At 43.2% G+C, this 10,988-nt stretch overlaps 1 pseudogene; it reads right to left on the reverse strand.

Moving 5' to 3' along the window:
* Positions 1-203: 203 nt before the first annotated feature.
* On the reverse strand, positions 204-757 carry LOC132029108 (large ribosomal subunit protein uL22-like; annotated as a pseudogene).
* Between the last annotated feature and the right edge of the window lie 10,231 nt (positions 758-10,988).

Here is a 10,988-nt window from a genome sequence, read left to right on the forward strand (position 1 = left end):
CCTAAGAATCTGACCTACTGGGCTTGCCAAATACTGGGATTCACAGTAGGTGACCTGGTTGAGCTATTTTATTGGGGAAGCCCCAGTTGTCAATATCTGGAGATCTTATCTCTTTTCCTGCTCTGAGTCCCCCAAGGGGGAAAAAAATCTTCATTCTCCTAAATTTTTAAAACATTTTTATTTACATTTATTCTGTGCAGAATTTACTCCCAGGCCATAAGTTTTCATTTCTTCAGTTTCTTCTGGGATATCTTTTTCTTCTGTACAACCTCCTCTTCTGGTATAGGAACAATCTGCTCTTTTTCAGTAAGGATCATCTCAGTATGGCAGGGGGAGCTCATGTATGGGTTAATCTGACCGTGAGCCCTGTAAATTCTACACCGCATCTTGGGGGCTTTCTTCACCTGAATGTGCTCAATGACCAGAGAATCGACATCTAAATCCTTAAGTTCAGCATTACTCTATGCATTTTTAAGCATGTGCAGTAAAAATTCAGCACTCTTTTTGGGCCACCGACCCTGTGTCCAGCCTCACTGTTTGGCTTGGACACACCTACCATCTCCACCATTGTAGTGATGGAATGGCACACACTGTTTCTGCAAAGTGACATCTTTCAGATACTTGGTGGCTTTTCAGATATGCATACCCTTTATGCCTGGGCAGTTTCACATGTGTTCTTAAAGTGAACACAAACATTTGAACCTCTTTATTTGCATGATTTTGTAGGGTTTTCTGGGTCAAGCAAATAGCGAACCATTTTCAGAGGTCACCCCAGGCCACTGAGATGAAGAGCTCTCCTGCATTTTTTGTATCTAGGTTACCAGTGTTTTTGGAGCAGAGGCAAGTAAGGGAACTGAGAAGTCTCAGCCTTTGGTATGTAGACTCTGTCCTAACCTCTCCTTTTTAGTTTTGGAACTTTACCTTCTTGGTGGCTGATGTTCCTGAGTCTAGAGTTTCCATGATTTAGCTTCTCATAGTAGTAGGCTCTGACCTGCTGAGAAGAGCAGCAGGTAATTTGATGGTAATTTAATGATGGTAACAGGGTGAGGGAGGGGATCCTGGGAAGTCTGTCTACTTCTTGTATAGATTTTCAGCCATTCTTGCTCTTTGAACCTCTCTCAATCCCTTCATTGAGAGTTAACTTCATGCTTACAACTCCTGAACCCTCTTCAGTTTCTGGATTTTCCCAGAGCTATTGTAGGTTCCACATTTCTCTGGTCTATTAACATTTACCACTATCCCACTGCCCCCCAGCGTCTGATTATGTGGAGGGAAAAATCACCTCTAAATTTCTCTGAGGATACTAACTAGATTTGTCAAGGTGTCTCTGGTTCCTGGGTTGTCATTTTTTTCTAGGGAGCCAGATATTCCTTTCAGTCTTCTTGGTCTTTTTCTTTCAAATGGCCAGCTTTCCCATGGGCCTAGTTATCCTTGGTCTTCTGTTCATATTTTAGGATGAAGGACATTCTGTTTTCCCTCCCTTCTCCTATGGTCCTCTGCCCTGTTTCTTATATTCCACATATAAGTGAAACCATGATAATTGTCTTTCTCTAATTGACTTATTTCCCTCAGTATAATACCCTCCAGTTCCAACCACGTTGATGTAAATGGTAAATATTCATCCTTTCCGATGACTAATATTCCACCGTATGTATATAATATACACCATATATACCATAGGATATACCATGTCTTCTTCATCCATTCATCTGTCGATGGGCATCCCAGCCCTTTCCACACTTTGGCTACTGTGGACATTACTGCTATGAACATTGGGGTGCAGGTGCCCCTTGGGGTCATTACATTTGTGTCTTTTGGATAAATACTTAGTAATGCAATTGCTGCGTCATAGGGTAGCTCTATTTTTCACGTCTTGAGAAATCTCCATACTGTTTTCCAGAGTGGCTGCACCAGCTTGCATTCTCATTCTCACCACAGTGTCAGAGGGCTCCCCTTTCTACACATCCTTGCCAACATTTGTTGTTTCCTGTCTTGTTAATTTTAGCCATTTTGACTGATATAAGGTAGTATCTCATTGTGATTTTGATTTGTAGTTCCCTGATACCAAGGGATGTGGAGAATTTTTTCATGTGTCTGTTAACAGGCCATACTCTTGAGTTAAGGAAAGGCCTGAGTAGAGGCAACCTATGTGGAGAGGGCCTTGCAAATCAGTAGACTTTGCTTCAGAGTTCACAAATAGCATTTTGGTGCTCTTGGGACCCTCTCTGGATATTAGAATAGGAAGCATCAATACCTATGTTAAGCACCATGGATCTCCTTGGCCAAATGTCTTTAGGAAGAGCCTTCTGCTTGGTTTGTCAGTTTGCCTAGGGATAAACATCTGATTTTCAGTGTCTCCCTGTGAAATGGGGAGGGGCCTGGGGAAGGGACTGATTGACACAACTGTTTTGTTAACAAACCTTTCATTAAACATCCTCTTTGATTTCTTTTTTCACTTTCAGCTGTGATCATACAGCCTCTCCATATTCTGTTGGGAGCGTTAGCCACCGTATGAGCCTACCACCATGTCGCTGTGCACTCATACTTGGCTCTGTCCTATTGGTTATCTGTGCCCTCTGCTCTCTATCTCCCTGTATCCATTTTAATGTCTTGTGTACCTATAACCCCTTCTTTAACCCCCCCCTTCCTGTTTTGGGAGATTATTGCATTTCGTATCTCTTTTTTTTTTTTTTTTTTTTGGGTTTTTTTTTTTTTCTTTTTTTTTTTTTTTTTTTTTTATAAACATATATTTTTATCCCCAGGGGTACAGGTCTGTGAATCACCAGGTTTACACACTTCACAGCACTCACCAAATCACATGCATTTCGTATCTCTTTATTGGGATTTGGAAGAAAAAGGAAAAATCCATGTGTAAAATCCACCATGTTAAATCAGAAGTCTGTTTTCCCCTAGTTTTATGAGCCCTTAAGCTTCCACAGAATAAACACATAATTGGTTTTCCTTAACCCAGGAAAACATCTAAGTTGGAGTAAATGAACCTTCCAAATTCTTGAGCCAACCAGTGCAATGTTTCTGTGATGCACAGACTTTATGTCTACCAAATTTATGGGGGTAGCGTAGTCACCCGGGATGGATCTGAAGCCAGATATACTGTAACAAGATCTCTGACTCCCAAGGATTACAAAATGCCAAATTATGACAATGTAGACCCCATAAAGAAACTGAAGCTGCATCTTGGAGTCTGAGTTAGAGCCTGAGCATACTGGTCCTTGGGTGATCCTATCTCACAAATAATACATTATTTGAGGCCCTGTCCTGGAGGGGGATTGCTGCAATATCTATGTAAGGGGCCTGTTGTTCAGGTGTCTGTAGCTCCAACTCATCATCCTGGTGCTGTGGTTTCACTGACACCAGAGTCCCCATGGGTGATGTATCGTACATCAGGGGAATGTTCCCTGGAGAAAATGAAAGATCTGCAAGAAAACTCTTAATAATTACTGGGGGAAAAATTGCTACCATGCTGCATATAAAAAGTCACTCTCTCCCCCACAAGTAGAAGAGAATATAGATACTCACTTTGCTTTTCCCAGATCATCTCCGGCACTCATACAATATGTTTAGATGTAAGTAAAGGTAATTCTTCAATCCACCCTCCAATTAAAAAAAAAAAATCTGTATTCCCTGAATGTCTCTGAACCTCCACAGATTTAAAGATGGATAAGCATTAAAATGTCACAATCTCCTGGACTTGGTGCTTTTAAATTTCCTGTTTCACAACTCCTGAGATGTAATTTCAAGTGCAAAAATATCTGTCAGGGAGGATATTAAACAACGCCACACCTTCAGCTGTTCTGTCTTCAGCTATTTACAGATATGTTTCAAAAACATACCATTTAAATATGAACAGCAACTTCCTGTTAAACTTTGGATGTAGAAACCAGCAAGAAATATGGCCCCCGCTGGTGAGGGAGGAAAAAATAGTTTCTGTATACAAAGCCTTAACATAATAAACAAGCAGAAGAACTTCCTGATAAATAGCGCCAAGCAAACATTCATATCCTTGCCTCCGCTGTATTCAAAATATTTTTACTAGACCAAGTGCAAAGTATTATTATCATTAATATTAAGTTTATCCTTTTTGGAACTGATCCAGGCTCCAGTTCTACCAGAAGGTCTGGTAGGAGCCAAGGGTATGGACGTTTTTCATGGCAGTTACTTTGGTTTTAATTCTCTTCATATAAATGTTGCAGAGCTATGGATGGATATTAACATTACTGTGCTTGATGAAATCCACGCCCATCAGCCTCCGGGGTCCTGCAGCAGCCACCCCACAAAATCATCAAAACGGAAATTCCCAGGCAGTAAACAGACAGATCCAGCGACAGTCTCTGAAGGCAGCGCCAGGAAGCTGGGCAAGGACAGTCGCAAAGACATCTGGGTCCCTACAGGTTCCTTCTAGCCACCTGGGAACCCAACGAGGCCAGCAACATAAACACTGAGGACCCAGGACCTTACAGAAACCACTCATTTGTGTTCTCTTCATTCGCCAAAGCAAAATGCAAACCTGGTTGTTCTCTTTATTTAAACCAAAAATGAAACACTTTTTAATTGATATGTTACATAGATGCAGACAAGTATACACATCTGATGAACGTTCATAAACTGAATCTAGCCGTGTAAACAGCCCCCAGACTGAAACACAGAACATGAGCAGCCCGCAAGGAGGCTCGTGTTTTTCTCATTTCCCGTTACAGTCACCACCTATCTCTGCTCCAAGGGTGACCACTCCCTGGGCATCCTTTTTTACATATATTCCCAAACGGGAACTGGAATTTCAGAAATTAGTCGAAGTAAATTTGCTTCAGTGCACTGGAATTGAGGACACAAAACCCACACATGACAAAGAATGATGTCCCCAAGAATCTTTTTCAGCATTCCTCTGGGATAGGTGAAGGCTTTGTGTTGGGGGAAGGAGAAAAGCAAGGGGAGATGAGGGAAGAGATGTGGGAGAGGCAGAATCCCAGAGGATGTCAAGTCCCTGCTGGTCAGATGGGCTGGCAGGCTGAGAGAACACCAGGATGAGGTGGCAGCCTCTGAGTTTCATGTCTCAATCTACCACTGACCACCTGGTTCAGCAAGAAGCTGGACAGCAAATGTATCTTGCTTGGACGCCACCATACCACCCCGATGAGCTCTGACTATGGCCCATTGCCCTTGCCAACCCCAAACTGCACCTCCCTGGGAAAGCCACAGCCCTGACCTTGGGAAGCTTAGAGTCAAGCTGGGAAGCAGGCAATGGGGTCAACATCACCCAGTGCAGGGTGAGGCATTTGTGATAGGCAGGCACAAAGCTCACTGCAAGGGCTTGTTTGTTTATGTATTACTGTAACTATTGAACACATGTTTCCCGAGTGAACCAACATATGAATGAATGAATGAACAGAATACCTCCCATCTTGCCTGAACTGGGAGCATGCCTGTTAGCCAGCTGGCTTAACCTGCAAAAGAATGACAAATTGGAGGACCAGAAAGCCTGAGTAGCCCTCTCATGGGGCCAGCTGAACTGTAGACAGTGCTCAAGGAGGAGCTCTTGTGAAGGTGAGGCTCCTGGACCTACCAGGGACTCCAGCTACCAGAGGATCCAATTAATGCTGGCTCGTGTAATAAAGACGTTTTGTTAATTCATACACACACACACAAAACAAAAATTCGGGAGGTAGGTAGTTCCCAGGTGTGCTCACTTCCCCACGATGTACTGAAAGCTTTTCTTCTATCCTCCTATTCTGTCCCCTCAGCTCTTGGTGCCCCAGTAAAGACACGATGTTCTTCGTGTCATCAAATGCTTCTCAGCTTTTATTAAGGAAGGAAAAAGCAAAAGATTCCCTATTTCTCATTGCTAAATATGATCCCCTGACCTACAGGGTGGCTGGGAAGGGGAGGATCTGGTCACTGTCAGAAGCCACTCTCCCCAGATCTTTGGGGCACAGACATGACTAGATTCTGTCGGCACATCCGAGAGCTTCCAAGAGCTAGTGTGGCCCATTTGGTGAAGAACACAGGAGTCTGAGGGCCAGGACTATTGTGTGTCCTTGAGCAGGTCACCTGAGATTTTGACCTCCTCTTTGTTCCAAGGGCACAGCTGGACAGTGGAACTGGTAAATTCTTCCCAGTCTTGAAATTCAAGGCTCCATATTTCTGTTCCCTCTTCTCAGATGATATGCCCCAGTGGAATGGTGTTTGCTTGTTCCACGATGACAAGCTTGTGAAGAAAATCTTTCTAAAAACATAGCTCATGTATTGCAGGTGGCATTGCTGCATATTCTGGAAATTATGTTAGTTGTCTATAGCACACAAAGAAGAGCAACATAGTACAAAGATCGTTGTACTATGGGTTGAATTGTGTCCCTGAAAAAGATATGTTGAAGTCCTAACCCCCAGGGCCTGTGAATGTGACCTTATATGTAGTTAGGGTCTTTGCAGATGTGACCAAGTTAGGATGAGGACATACTGAATGGGGGGGGGGCTAATCCAACATGACTGGTGACCTTCTAAGAAGAGGAGAAGACAGGGACACTCAGGAAGAAGGCCAGGTGACAGTGGAGACAGAGATTCAAGCACTGCAGCTGTGAGTCAGTGAACATCTGGAGCCACCAGAAGCTGGAAGAAGGAAGGATGGATTCTCCCCAGAGCCTTAGAGGCAACGGGCCCTGCTGACAGGGACTTTGGACTTTGGACTTCAGACTTCTACCCTCCTGGACTGTGAGACAGCAAATTTCTATTGTTTTAAGCCACCCAGTTTGTGGTCTTTGTTAGAGCAGCCCTCAGAAACTAACACAGATAATACTATTTAAATATCTAGGCCTTAGTAGGACACCGGGGCGTGGTCTGTATCCCTCTCCATATTCCAGGAAACAGGTAGGACAACAATGCGATGAAATTTGTCTTTACCCCAGGCCAATGTCACCAGCAACCCTCAGGGAGAAGTAGTAAGGTGGAGGAGTTAAAAGCCTGGGCTCCAGAGCCTGAATTCAAACCTTTCTCTGTCCTATACTAGCTGTGTTACCTTGGGCAAGTCACTTCACTTCTCTGTGCCGCAGGAGCCTTGTGTATAGATAAAGGAAATAAATTTGGGTCTAACGAGGGGTAAATGAGTTAACATGTGTAAAATGTCTAGAACAATACCTGGTGCACAATGAGTGCTTGCTGAGAACAAAAGTTGTCAAGTCATAGATGTTTTGCCCGTCCCCTTGTTTACAGCTTAGCTACAGTGGGTCACTTAATGGACTCCTTTAAAGCAAAAATGGGTAGATAAAGCTAGAAAGATTAAGCCAGTATCTGGAGTTATAGCAAGTTCAAAAGTCAAAGCTAGATGAGAAAAGCCAAGAGCAAAGTGTGTAGAGAGTCAGGACCAGGACTTACAATGCCAGGGGATGGGCTGGAACTCAGATGTTGGAGGACAAGACAGGTATCTGCACGTCCTGGCAAGCAAGACCTGGAGGTGGGAAGAGGGGGAGCCCAGCATCCAGCTCCCTGGCAGAGGGTAAAATACAGGGCCCTTGACTGCCTGGCTATTCTTGGTGGAGGTGGAGGGCTTAAGGAAATCCCAAACAAGGGATAGTTGGGGCTGCTGCCTACGAGGTGCCTGTGCAGAACCCAGCACCATGAACTTCCATCAAGCTGAGAAGTGGGTACTGTTTGGGTAGGATCACTTGGCTATGGGTTACTAGGGATGTGAGTGTCTGACAATGGTGGCTGACCCCTCCTGCTGGTTCCATCAGATATGCCATGGGCTACTAGGGTTCCACCTGCTGTCCCGCTTCCATGCTCAGTTAGACAAGGCCCAGGGCCACCCAGCTGCACACTAGTCATAGCCCAGGAGAGAGCAGCCATGGGTCTGAGGAATAGCCAGTTTGCTCTTCTTAGGGCATCTGAAGCTGTCCCCAGCCTTACTTTCCTGCCCTGAACGAGCGAGAAAGAGAAGGCAAATGTACCTTTGGCCAAAAAGTGTAAATTTGAGAAGTAAAGCAAACAACATCTAATTTGTCAAGATACACACAGCCTCGTGGTGGTTACTGTAAGACAAACCGGCCCAGAAAAATCCCTAGCAGCCTTTCACAGGTCGTGGAAACAAATCTGTGTGTAAACACCTTTGGAAACAAATGGCAAAAGATAAAAACAAAATAGAGCACAAAACTGTTCAGAGGCCATGGGGCAGCCAACCCCCTCCAGGGGACTCTGGACCAATAGCTGTCCGTGACACGGTTCTGGAGTTCTTGGCTTTGTTTCTGTTCTTAAAAACTTGTTTATTCACCATTTCTTCACCACCATGACTCTTGGTAATATGTTTTATCTTTATTTCCTCATTTGTCATCTTCGATCTCCTCTGATTCTGCACTATTAAGAAATAAGCATTTCATTCATTTCCGCTAATCCCACCTCCCCCAAATCATGAATTTTAGTTTTTATTTTTGTGACACTGACACCTCTAAACATAGTGTTGACCATATATTGCTTTCCCATCCACTGTAGACAGTGCTGAGTGTTCCCCATCTCCCCTCTCCTGCCTCCCATTGGGTTCTCCTTTTACAATATCAAAGATTTACAATATTCTCTTTGACAACCGTAATTAAGTTTTCTTTTCTTTGTTAAGTTTTATCTATGTGTCAGAACAAGTAAATGACATTTGCATTTTTATAACCCTGTAAGTGCTATTCCTAGCAGACAAGTTGTTTCCTTCTCAATGGACCTGATGGCTTTTCCAGACCACACAAAGGAGAATGATTTGAACATCAAGATCAAATGGATTCTTTTTCTTATGTGCATTCATGTTGCTCAAGATTGTGCCACATTTTTAGTTCGTTCATTATTAAACAGTCCCTTTTGTAAACAACTTTATGGTTTTTTCCTAAATATTCTAATTGCTTTTCTTTTTTCTTATTGACAAAGAATACCTGCTTCCCAATTCTCAAGCTTTTCAATCCTGCCATCTGCGTTGTTTATTCGTCCATGGGCACAGCTCCAAAATTGTCGTTCTTTATTCCAATCTGTACTGCCAGGGCTGGAGGTCTATGAGCTATATTTCCCAGAAGGTTTTATTAGTAAAAGGCACTAGAGGCTGCTGGGTGAGAGAAAGCATTTCCCCTGCTCTGTTCTGGTGGTAGCAACCGTATGTGACCGCAATCTGTGGATTGGTGGTAGGTATGGCAATAGTGGAGGAGCTGTGGGTTCTGTGCTCTGCAGCAGCAGCCAGAGGGCTAGCTCCTGGCTTCCAGCTGAGTGGCAGTAGTACTCACAAGCTCTAGATGACCCCACTTTCCATTCCAGGCCTATGCCTACTGATCTCTGGGAAGTAGGGACTGAATTATCTCCCCAAAATTTATGTTAAAGCTCTAACCTCCAATATGACTCTATTAGGAGATAGGGTCTTTAAAAAGATAATTAAGGATAAATGAGATCGTAAGAATGGAGGCCTTGTTGTATGATCGTTGTTCCTGTAGGAAAAGGAAGAGACACCAGAAATCTCTCTCTCTCTCTCTACACAAATGCATAAGGAAAATTCTTTGTGAGGACTCAGTGAGAAGCTGGCTGTCTGTAAGCCAGGAAGAGGGTTCTCACCAGAAGCCAAACATGCCAACACCTTGATCTTGGACTTCTAGCCTCAAAAACCGTGAGAAAATACTGGTTAAGCCACCGATTCTGGGGCATTTCTTTTATGTAGACCAAGCAAATTAATACATTGAATAATAGCAATTTCCAATTTTTATTCCTCTGCCTTTCAATGTTTTCTTTTCTCTTTACTTTTTGAAGATTCTATTGACATTTCTTCAAGCTCATTAATTTTCTCCTTGGCCATGTGCAGTCTATTGATGAGCCCATCAAAGGCATTCTTCATTTCTGTTATGGTCTTTTGATTTCTAGCATTTCTTTTGGATTCTTTCATAGAGTTCTCATCCCTTTGCTTACAGTACCAATATGTGCTTGCATGGTGTCCATGTCTTCCATTGGAAGCTTTAGCATATTAATCATAGTAGTTTTGAAGTCCTCATCTGATAATCCCAGAATATTTGCCATATCTGAGTCTTGTTTTGATGCTTGCTCAGCCTCTTTAAATTCTATTTTTTGTCTTTTAGTATGCCTTGTAATTTTCTGTTGCAAGCTAGACATGATATATTGGATAGAAGGAACTGAGATGAGTAGGCTTCTACTGTGAGATTTTATATTTACCTGGCTAGAAGTTAGGTTGTGTTTATTGTTTGCTGTAGCTGTAGGAGTCTGAGGCTAAAATTTCTTCTGGTGTCCGTGTTTTTATGTCTCTTGCAGTTTTGGGGTTTCCCTGGAGACTTCTTAAATAAAGTCTGAGATGTGCAATTCCTTCAACTGTATTCCTTGGTTATTATCCAGGAGCCCTGCTGATGTGATGGTAAGGTGTAGAAGAGGGGAAGCATCCCATAATCTTATGGTCAAGTTTCAGTCTTTTAGTAAGCCTATGCCCAGTGGCTGTGACCTTCTCAAGTGCCCCTCAGTCGCCCTACCCTCCCCAACTTAGGTGAAACAGAAAGGCTGAAGGGACTGGAATTGGGTATTTTTCTCCTCCCATATTGGTTAAGCTCTAATATAAGTTGGTTAGGCTCTAGTAAAATAGTTTCTCTTGAGGACAGGCCTTGTTAAGAACAGAATGCACTGGGAATATCTCAGGACGTTTTCTTTCCCAATTGTCCTGCTGGAGACATAAGGGAATTTTTCTCTCATCTTCACCATGAGAACCCATAAAGAACTTTAGAGGTAAGATTCATAAAAGCATGGGAGTCTCCCTAAGACCAGGACTCCTAAAGTTTTAAAATCTCAATTTCATTCACACAGAGTCTCCAGCAATTTATCTGTGACAAGTTTAGGTTTTTCTAGCTGGGTACTGGTTCCATGGAGGTTTTCACTCCTGGCCTTCTGCTGCAATAAACTGTGATGCCCTGTATCTGCCTGTCTGTCTCTCCAGGATTTGGGGGCAGTGGTTTGCCTGTGACCTCAATATT

Source organism: Mustela nigripes, chromosome 13, assembly GCF_022355385.1.
Source record: "Mustela nigripes isolate SB6536 chromosome 13, MUSNIG.SB6536, whole genome shotgun sequence".
In the NCBI taxonomy this organism is placed as follows: Eukaryota; Metazoa; Chordata; class Mammalia; order Carnivora; family Mustelidae; genus Mustela; species Mustela nigripes.